This window comes from Neolamprologus brichardi, chromosome 4 (genome assembly GCF_056152115.1).
Source record: "Neolamprologus brichardi isolate AB-2024 chromosome 4, ASM5615211v1, whole genome shotgun sequence".
Taxonomy (NCBI): domain Eukaryota; kingdom Metazoa; phylum Chordata; class Actinopteri; order Cichliformes; family Cichlidae; genus Neolamprologus; species Neolamprologus brichardi.
This window is the reverse complement of record NC_142107.1, coordinates 6,700,387-6,710,004: the sequence shown is the minus strand read 5'-3', so window position 1 is coordinate 6,710,004 and position 9,618 is coordinate 6,700,387.

The window sequence follows — 9,618 nt, the reverse complement described above, 5'->3', positions numbered from 1 at the left end:
TCCATTGGAGCACAGCGTAGCTCTGAATAGCTCTTCAAAGCCTTGTTCAAATGAATCAGATTGAATAGATTGCTCATCATCTCTAAATGTGACTGTGCCTCTGGTTTCCAGCAGAACATTGCTCACTAAGTAGTGCTGTTATAACATAAAACATGGCATGAAAGCAAAGTGAAACTATCATAAGTCAAATTGTCATTCTAAGTGAAGAGGGACTCCTCAAGAGTCAGGTCATGACTACACTGAAGCTTTCTCTAAAAGGCTTTGTAGATAACAGATAAGTTGTATCTAAATCAGAATCAGGAAGGTGATAAGTGACCATGCCATCATCAGCCACTAACCTCTACCATTATTCAAGATTTGTGGGGCATAAAGCCAAACACTCCAGACATTACAAGAAGCTCTCTGGAACACTGTCACATTGTGCTGGGGCAACGAGTGTACTCTGCCATTAAAGGAAACAAAGGATGCAGACCAAAACTTTCTCAAACACATGTATATTTCAATAGACACTTTGAAGCCATTGCTCAAATTATTAAGCTCATTTTGTCATTTGCCAATTTGTCAATTAAGTTAAGAACTAAAACGCTGCTGGCCACAGACCTTTGGACTGCACTGAATATACAATAGGCTTATTAAATCCATCACTGCTGTTCTGCCTTGTTAGAGTGATGACAGGCATGGCTTTGGTTACTGGGACACGTTTTTCATGCCATTATTTTGCAAAGGGGTTTACTGTGTCCTCGCTGCCTAACATTTGCCGTCCCATGGAGTTACAGCTGGTCCCACATTGAGACTCCAGAAGCAGCATCTGTGGGGGAATTCAAAGGTTCTGGATCTGGCAGCCTACAAAAGGTAGTGCGGTCCAGCAGGGGACATCCTGAGAGGGGGAAGTGGAGTTCAGATAAGCTGTTTCTCCTAATCAGCCTCAGGCACAAAGAATAACGTTACCATGGAGCAAGCTGTTCTTACCAACTGTCTCTGCAAAAAATATGGATCAAACTGCACCTCGGTTGTGCAACTGCACTGTCACTCTGTTTTTTTATTTCTTGCAAAGTACCACAAAAGATGTGACATTTGTTTAGTTTAGGTTTCGTTTTTTTTCTGTCAGGTTGTCAACCGTTTTAAAGGTTTGGCATTTACAAAACTATGATTTCAGTTGTTGATGGTGCTAAAAAACTGAAAATGAAATCACGGCGAGTGTACTTAGAGATTGAAAGACTTAATAAAATGTGCTTTACACAAAACTGACTGTGTATTTCCAATGAAACCAAAGTCAGCCATTACTCCAAGACAAGTTTTTCTGTTTTCCTGCGTGGGTGTTTTAGTTGTTTTCACCGTGGGTGTAAAAGTTGGCGTGTCTCTTCCATTTGATACTCTAATTATGATCAAGGGCCATAAAAAGCATCCTTGACTCTATTATGACAAAGATGATTACTTTGAAATTCATATCCTGCCATATTTCATAGCCTAGGCGAAGAATATCACAAACACAATGACTCATCTACTCCCTTTGACTAAAATGATCACCTACACCCTCAGATGTTTGTGGTAATAGTCTGACGGGGGAAAATGCACACGGAAGTTTACTGATTGTTTCCTTTGAGCTCGGCTCATCACCTCTCTGAGCTCATCATTCTTTTCAGTCGCTTCTCAGCTCCCATGTCTAATTAACTGTAATAATGACTAAAGCACTTTAGATTTATTTCTGTCTTCAATGCTGCCCAGACTTCACAATGACTCCACGCATTTCAACCATACAGTAGAGCATTGCATTCATGCATTGGTAATTCAGAGCATAAATACATCTCTTTTGATCTGCCTTTCAGCTTGATATGAATAAGGATGCCCAAATATGATTCTCACATATGAAATTGTCATGCAGTTTCCAAAATTAAAGCACCTTATGGCCTTGGAGAGTCCGTATTTAAAGCACATAAAGCCATAAATATTAAACAAAAATCAGGAGAAGCTGGATTTTAGTTGTTTCTGCTTGGAATATATATTATATTTATTTATTTTAGTTCAACATTAATTGAATAAGCAAAATGCATGTGCAGTAATGCAGATGAGGCTCTTTGCAGTTAATTAGTTTAAGTGATTACAGGTTCCTCACTGTTTTTCTCTTCTGTTTCTCCTGGGAAAGCGCCTGAAGCAACAAGTCAGTGTTCATTAAAATGGAGGCTATTTAAGAGAAAAATAATAGGCCGAGCTGTGAGGAATTTCAAATACTTTTCAGACAAACAGAGAATTATTCTGGAAGGCTCCGTGTTTAGCAGCATGAAATAGATAATTTGAAATTCAATTTAAATACCCCCTACCTGTTCATACCCAACGTGCAACGGATGAAAAAGACTCCACTGTGAATTGGATGTCTATATGCATACCTGTTAATTTATTTTAAGATGAGTATTGGATGTTTTCAGGACGCCCAGCAAGGGGTAGACACCCTGCAACTGCCAGCGAGTGTGTGGACCACCTAATTACAATACTGTGCAAAAATCTTGAACCACCACTCATCTCTTTATATTTTGCTTCCAAGGAGTTCCAGTTCTCCATGTTTTCTGAAGGACTTTTGAAGTGTTTCTTTGGATATTGACTGCTTGTTTCTCTATTTTCAGTCGAGTCCTTGTAACTGAGCAGAGGAATGCTTTCTTGTTTTTTTGTTTGTTTGCTAAGTCACCAAACATGGACCTATGAATCATACAAGCATAAAAACCAACTCAAACACACACACATAACAGAACGTTTATAAAAGAACCAGCTATAAATTTTATCTGTTACAAAAAATATAATTTGTTCCCATTTTTTTTTAAGTTGAATCTATTGAAAATGCCAACGATAACACAGTGTGACAGACATAAAAGGATATTTTTGCACCAGCAAGATGATCGCCAAACAGCTGATAACTAAACACATATCTCAGCTTGGTGTGCAGTGTGTCCTTGAAGAATCTGAGGAAGCTGGATAAGTGGAGGGCAAATGGAGAAATGGCAAGCCTAAAAAACTATCCAGGTGAACAGTAGCCATTTTTAAGGAAGGAAAACAGGGAGAAAAGCTTGAAATAGGAAAAATTCCACAACAGCTGAAATGAAAAATGGCAGCAACCCATCTTATGTATCGATGAATCCAAATCTGATCATTCTGCTTCAAAATGTCATCAATATGTCCGGAGAGGTCAGGGGAGAGGTGCAACAGTTTCAGTAGCTATCTGCAAAACGCGGTGGAGTCTGTATCATGGGATGGTGCTGCATTTCAGTCAGTGGTGTTGGGGATCTTGTCAAAACTGATAAAATTATAAACACAGAAAAATTCTATTTAGAAAATGTCTGATTGGCAAAAACAGTGTGTGATGATCTTGACAGAGAACGGAACAAAAGGTAGAAACATTCAAAGAAGAGCTTTGAAATACCTTTAAGAACCCTGGAGAACAAGAAAGAGTGATAAATTAGCTGGGCAGTTATTAAGTAACTGGAGTATTTAACCAAACACAGTGATGGAAAAGTCAGACAACATGAGTAATAATTACATAGTTGAAAGTAGAAATAATAGATAAACTGTGGCAATATCGTATTATTATTATAATTATTTATTAACAGAAGGATCTGGGAGGATGGAGCTACACTTGTTAGCAATGTTGCCTCACAGCAGGAGGGTTGCTGCCTAGCTGGAGCTTTCATGTGCATGTTCTCCATGAGTCATTATGGTTAAGGTTAACTGAGGATTCCAAGCAGGCTGTAGCTGTGGACGAAGGTGTGGATGTGGGTATAAATGGTTGTTCCAGTCTCTGTTTGAACTCAACTGTAGCTGGGTAAGCAGTTAAGAAAACTTACTTAACTTAGAAAAATACTTGGTTAAAATGTGTGTCGACTTATTACAAAATATGAACAAACTACTGCAGTTTTTTAAGCTTTCATTAAAAAGGTGAAAGGTTAGCACTGTTTCGGTGTTCGGCGTATTATTCCTTCAGGTTTCATTTCTATTTACAGTGAAGGGATTCCACATGTACTGTTAAACCAGTCTTTGAGTAAACACACTGGGAACCACACAGATTCTGTTTGTTTGTAGTGTCTGCGATGCATTTCAGCTCCGTTCACTGTGCCGTGTTAGCTTTCAGTGAGATCCAATTAAGGAGCGTTTTGCTATCATTACCATAAAAAGCTTTACAGAAACGCAGTCTTTAACAACATGCATCCCCAAATGAATGCTGGCCTGAGGTTTTGGCAGATAGTCAGATGAGACCTCACACACCTAGTCAGACAACATAAAGGTTAAAATAAAGGACTGCATTTATTAGCCATTCAATCTATGGCAGCTCCCCAGAGCTGCTTTTCTTTGAATGGGGAAATTGTGCGTTAGATGGAACGCAAGGCCAATTATGTCAGGCTTGATAAACCCCATTAGCACAGCGTGTTATGACCTTTTCATTCCTGGCATGTGGCACTCACATAGATGGTTGTTGTTCATTTGCCATCCACTTGAGGTCCTCAGTCCATTGTTTTGTTATTTTTTCTAGTTTTTGCCAAAGGGACATTTTATGTGAGGTTAATTGTTTCCTGTCATATAACATCGAATGCTCCTGGAACACAGAGATCACCCCTCTGCTAACAGGTGGAGGCAAGTTCTGTATAAGCTGTAACCCAAGGTTAAACTGTCTAAGCATGATGCTTCACCACAATGTCCAATTTTAGACTAATATCAGTTTTCGAAGCTTCTCCATAACATATCTGAAGTGCAGGGAGCCTGTGTTTCCAACTCTGGGTCCTATTAGCTGTGAGATTAAGATGAAGTCAATTTTAAGATTTGCAAGAAGACAGAAAAAGTGTAACAGGATTTTATTTTAATATTCCTACCACTTTAGGTAGTGGTGCTTCAGTGTAGCAATAGCACATTGTAAAGTGTGAACATAACAATGAAAGGAAACTCATTGACCTGCACAGTACAAATGTTCACATTCTGCTCTGTTAGTTTCAGAAGAACCATATTTTTACATGCGCCCTGTGCCTGGGGGATTTTTTTTTATTATCGGGTATTTTATTGAAGTGGGAGGAAAATGTGTAACTATTTAATTCAACTGGTGTAATACAAATACAATGTCTGAGATATTCTGCATGTTTTTTCCTCTTTCTTTTTTTTTTTTTTTTTTTGAACAGCACAACAATTTCCTCCACTGGCCTCCTCCACCCACACACACTAGCCTGTGTATTAGCAGCATGCTTTTGCCGAAGACATTCGTGAATCTAATCTTAAACCAGGCTAGCGAGGAAAAAAAGAACAACGAGCATGAGGCATTTTTTTTGACTTTCTCTTGACTTTTTGACTTCTTTTTGACTGAGATCAGAATTATTTCGATTAATGTTTGTCCAAATAAATGTACCAATTTTAAAGATGTATTCAGAAACTGATTCACAGATATAAACAGTATGAGAGATATTTATATGTTTACTGAATTGCCACTTTATTAGTTGCATGTTTTCAACCACTTGTTAATACATATGTCTAGTCAGCCAATTACATGGATCTACTCAATGCATTTAGGCATTGAGACATGGTCATCATGACCTGCTGAAATTCAAACTGAGCATTAGAATACAGAAGAAAGATGATTTAAGCGTCTTTGAATGTAGCATGACTGTTAGTGCCAGGTGGGCTGAAACCGCTGATCTGCTGGCATTTTTCCACACAACAAGAGAATGGCCAAAAAAAGAGAGAAATTATCCAGTGAGCAGGAGTTTTCTGGAAGAAAATGTCTTTTTTATGCCAGAGTTCAGAAGAGCTGCTTCGAGTTGACAGGAAGGGAACACTAATTGAAATAACCCCTCCTTAACCTCGTAAGCCCCAAGCCTACCTGATCTCCTGCCTTTTTCCCCTGTATCAGGGGGCGTTGGGGCTTAAGAGGTTAAAGCCAAGTCATGCAGAAGAGCATCTCTGAATGCACAACATGCTGAACCTTGAAGCAGGGTTACAGCAGCAGAGGACCGGGAACCACCTCTGCAAGTTAAAAACAGCAAACTGAGGGGACAATTCATATGGGTTCAACAAAATTGGACAACTGAAGATTGGAAAAATGCTGCTTGATCTGTTGAGTCTTGTGTTTCGGGTCAGAATTTGGTGTAAACAACATTAAACATGAATCCGTCCTGCCTTCTATCAGCAGTTCAAACCAGTGGAGGTGTAATAGTGTGGGGGATATTTTCCTGGTACACTTTAGACCCTTTAGTTCCAACTGAGCATCATGTAAACACCACCTACTTGATAAATGTTGCTGAGCACGTCCATCCCTTTATGACCACATTTCTGATTGCCACTTCTAGCAGGATAACACACTATGTCACAAAGATCATATCATCTAGAAGTAGTTTCATCAACATAACAGCTGTACTTAAATGGCCTCAACCGTCACCAGATCTAGAACAGAGCACCTGTGGTATATGGTCAGAAGGGAGATTCACATCTTGGATGTGCAGCCAACAAATTTGAGCAACCGTGTAATGCTGTAATGTCGCTGTGGACTAGAATATTTCAAGTACCTTGTTGAATCAATGCGACAAAGACTTATAGCAGTTATTAAGGAAAATGGTACTAGCAGTACTAGCAAGGTGCACCTAATAAGGAGTGGTGGTGCAAAAGTCATATCTGTGTGCAGAATAGGGGTTATGCATTTATTTTTACCTTAACATTCCTCATACATGTAAAGTATTACATACACATGTTCACTTTAGTACTTTAGTACTCACGGCCCCCCTCCTGGACCCCCTGCAGTTTGCATACAGAGCCAACAGGTCTGTAGACGACGCTATCAACATGGCTCTACACTTCATCCTGCAGCATCTGGACTCCCCAGGAACCTACACCAGGATCCTGTTTGTGGACTTCAGCTCTGCCTTCAACACCATCCTTCCAGACCATCTCGAAGGCAAGCTTTCCCAGATGAATGTGCCTGATCCCATCTGCCGGTGGATCACTGACTTCCTGACGGACAGGAAGCAGCACGTGAGGCTGGGAAAGAATGTCTCGGACTCCCGGACCATCAGCACCGGCTCCCCTCAGGGCTGTGTTCTTTCTCCTCTGCTCTTCTCCCTGTACACCAACTGCTGCACCTCCCCCCACCAGTCTGTCAAGCTAATCAAGTTTGCAGATGACACCACCGTTATCGGACTCATCTTGGATGGGGATGAGTCTGACTACAGGAGGGAGGTTGAACGTCTGGTGTCCTGGTGCAGCCACAACAACCTGGTGCTGAATGCCCAGAAGACAGTGGAGATTATTGTGGACTTCAGGAAGCACACAGCCCCACTCCCCCCCATCATCCTGACTGACACCCTCATCACCTCTGTGGACTCATTCCGCTTCCTGGGTACCACCATCACCCAGGACCTGAAGTGGGAGCCCACCATCACCTCCGTCATTAAGAAAGCCCAGCAGAGGATCTACTTCCTGAGGCAGCTGAAGAAATTCAACCTGCCAACACGGACAATGATGCAATTCTACACTGCAATCATCGAGTCCATCCTCACCTCCTCCATCACCGTGTGGTACGCTGGAGCCACTATCAAGGACAAACAGAGACTGCAGCATGTTGTGCGCTCTGCTGAGAAGGTGATTGGCTGCAGACTCCCATCTCTGCAGGACCTGTACACCTCCAGGACACTGGGGTGTGCAGCTCGGATCTCAGCTGACCCTTCTCACCCTGGACACAGTCTGTTTGACCTGCTCCCCTCAGGCAGGAGGCTTCGGTCCATTCGCACCAGAACCTCTCGCCATAAGAACAGTTTCTTCCCCTCTGCTGTTGGACTCATGAACAATAACCATAGGACTGTTCCCACCACTAACACATGACCCTACGCTGTGTTCACTGCATCATTCCATGTTTGGCACTGATCACCACCTGCACTCATGTATATATCTATCTACTTAGCACTTTTAATTCTTATTTTTATTTTTATGTCTATTTAAGCGTTATATGACAGTATGTTTGCACTAAGTACCACAGCAATTTCCTGTTGTTGTAAACCTGCTCAACATTTGGCAATAAAACCCTTTCTGATTCTGATTCTGATATGTATATAAATACATGTCAAGTATTGTAGTGAGGTTTTCATTCACAGCCTGTATTTTCTGCACAATATGCCACCCCCAGCCGTCACCTGCAAGCTTTTTTTTTTAGCGCAGTGTCAGATGTCCAGTCTATCACACATCAGTGTGGTCACACTTTGTATAGAGCCATAGTTCTATACAATCACACAGTAATGAAATACATGCCATCCATCCCCTGTAAAAACTCTACATCAGAATGTGGCAGCTTCTATTACACCCCCTAATGTGAAAAAAATGAAACAGAAAAGAAATGAGGTATGATTTATTAAATCCCATGCCTCTCATCTAAGAAGAAAGATTCTTGTAGTCCATACTCATTCAGAGAAACATCAAGCAGAGTAGGGGAACTTAAAATTTGCAGACTAAAATGCCTCTAAGACAGAAAATCATGTTACTATGTCTTGGCAGCGGGCAAAAATAATTTCATGTGAGAGGAATACATTTCAACATCAGATTAAAGAGGCTGTGGAGACTAGGAAACAGACCCAGCAGACAGTGAAACAAGATGAGAGACCAATCAGTGAGCCCACACATGCAAAACTATCCTGAAAAACACATCAGATCTCATATTCTTTGAGGGAAAACAGGTATATTAGCCCTGGAAATAATACATGACTACAATTAGTGGGGCATTTGGTGCACAAACAGTGAGCAACTTTAAAGTATGCAACTGTCTTTCGACAGCCTGTTTGCCACATGCTAGTATAGGTGCACATGGAAGTATCTAGAAAGCTGCAAGTCTGTAGAAAACTTGCATTTTCTACAGACTTGGCAGCCAGTTCTGACTCAGGTCTTATGATAGTACACAAAGGTCTAATTAGTAAATCTTTAATGTGCTGGTCTTCTGATATAAAGACAGATTCAGGGTTCTGAACTTTGAGACACAAAATGACGAATGAGTCTCCAGACATTCGTGTCAGAATCAGTCATCTTGATGTAAGCTTCCACTGCCCTTTCATATTCAAATGAGGAGGACGCTGGAGCGTACAGTATCTGGGCAGCTGCGGGAATGTGAACCCATTCAGGAGGTTTATAGGAGCAATGATCACCATCTCAGATTAGCCGTGTTTGCTCTTCTGCATTTCAGTTCTGGAATGTCAATAGTTTATCGGATATTTTTCACCCATTAAGTCAGGAATACCATCTTACGATCTTGCGTTCAGAAGGTGTTTGTGTAGTGACTAGCTCAGGGAAAATATTATATCCCTTATGCTGTTTTAAGGCACAATTAAAGGCAGAGATAAAAAATACAGATTGTTGGGGATTTTTTTTTCTTGTTTTTAAATTTTTTTGGTGGTGATGATTGAAGCCATGGCTATCAGATGCTTAACAGTAATGACTAAAAGCAGGAAAGGGAACAGCTAGTCTGCCTCTGTCCAAAGATAGCAAATCACCACACATTAAAATCAATAAATAACAAGTACAGTTCCCAAATGCCAAACTAATACTTTAAATAGCTGCTTGTCAAACTCTAAAGAGAAACAGACTGTAGATTTAGCATCTGCAAAGCTCAAAATCTGAGTT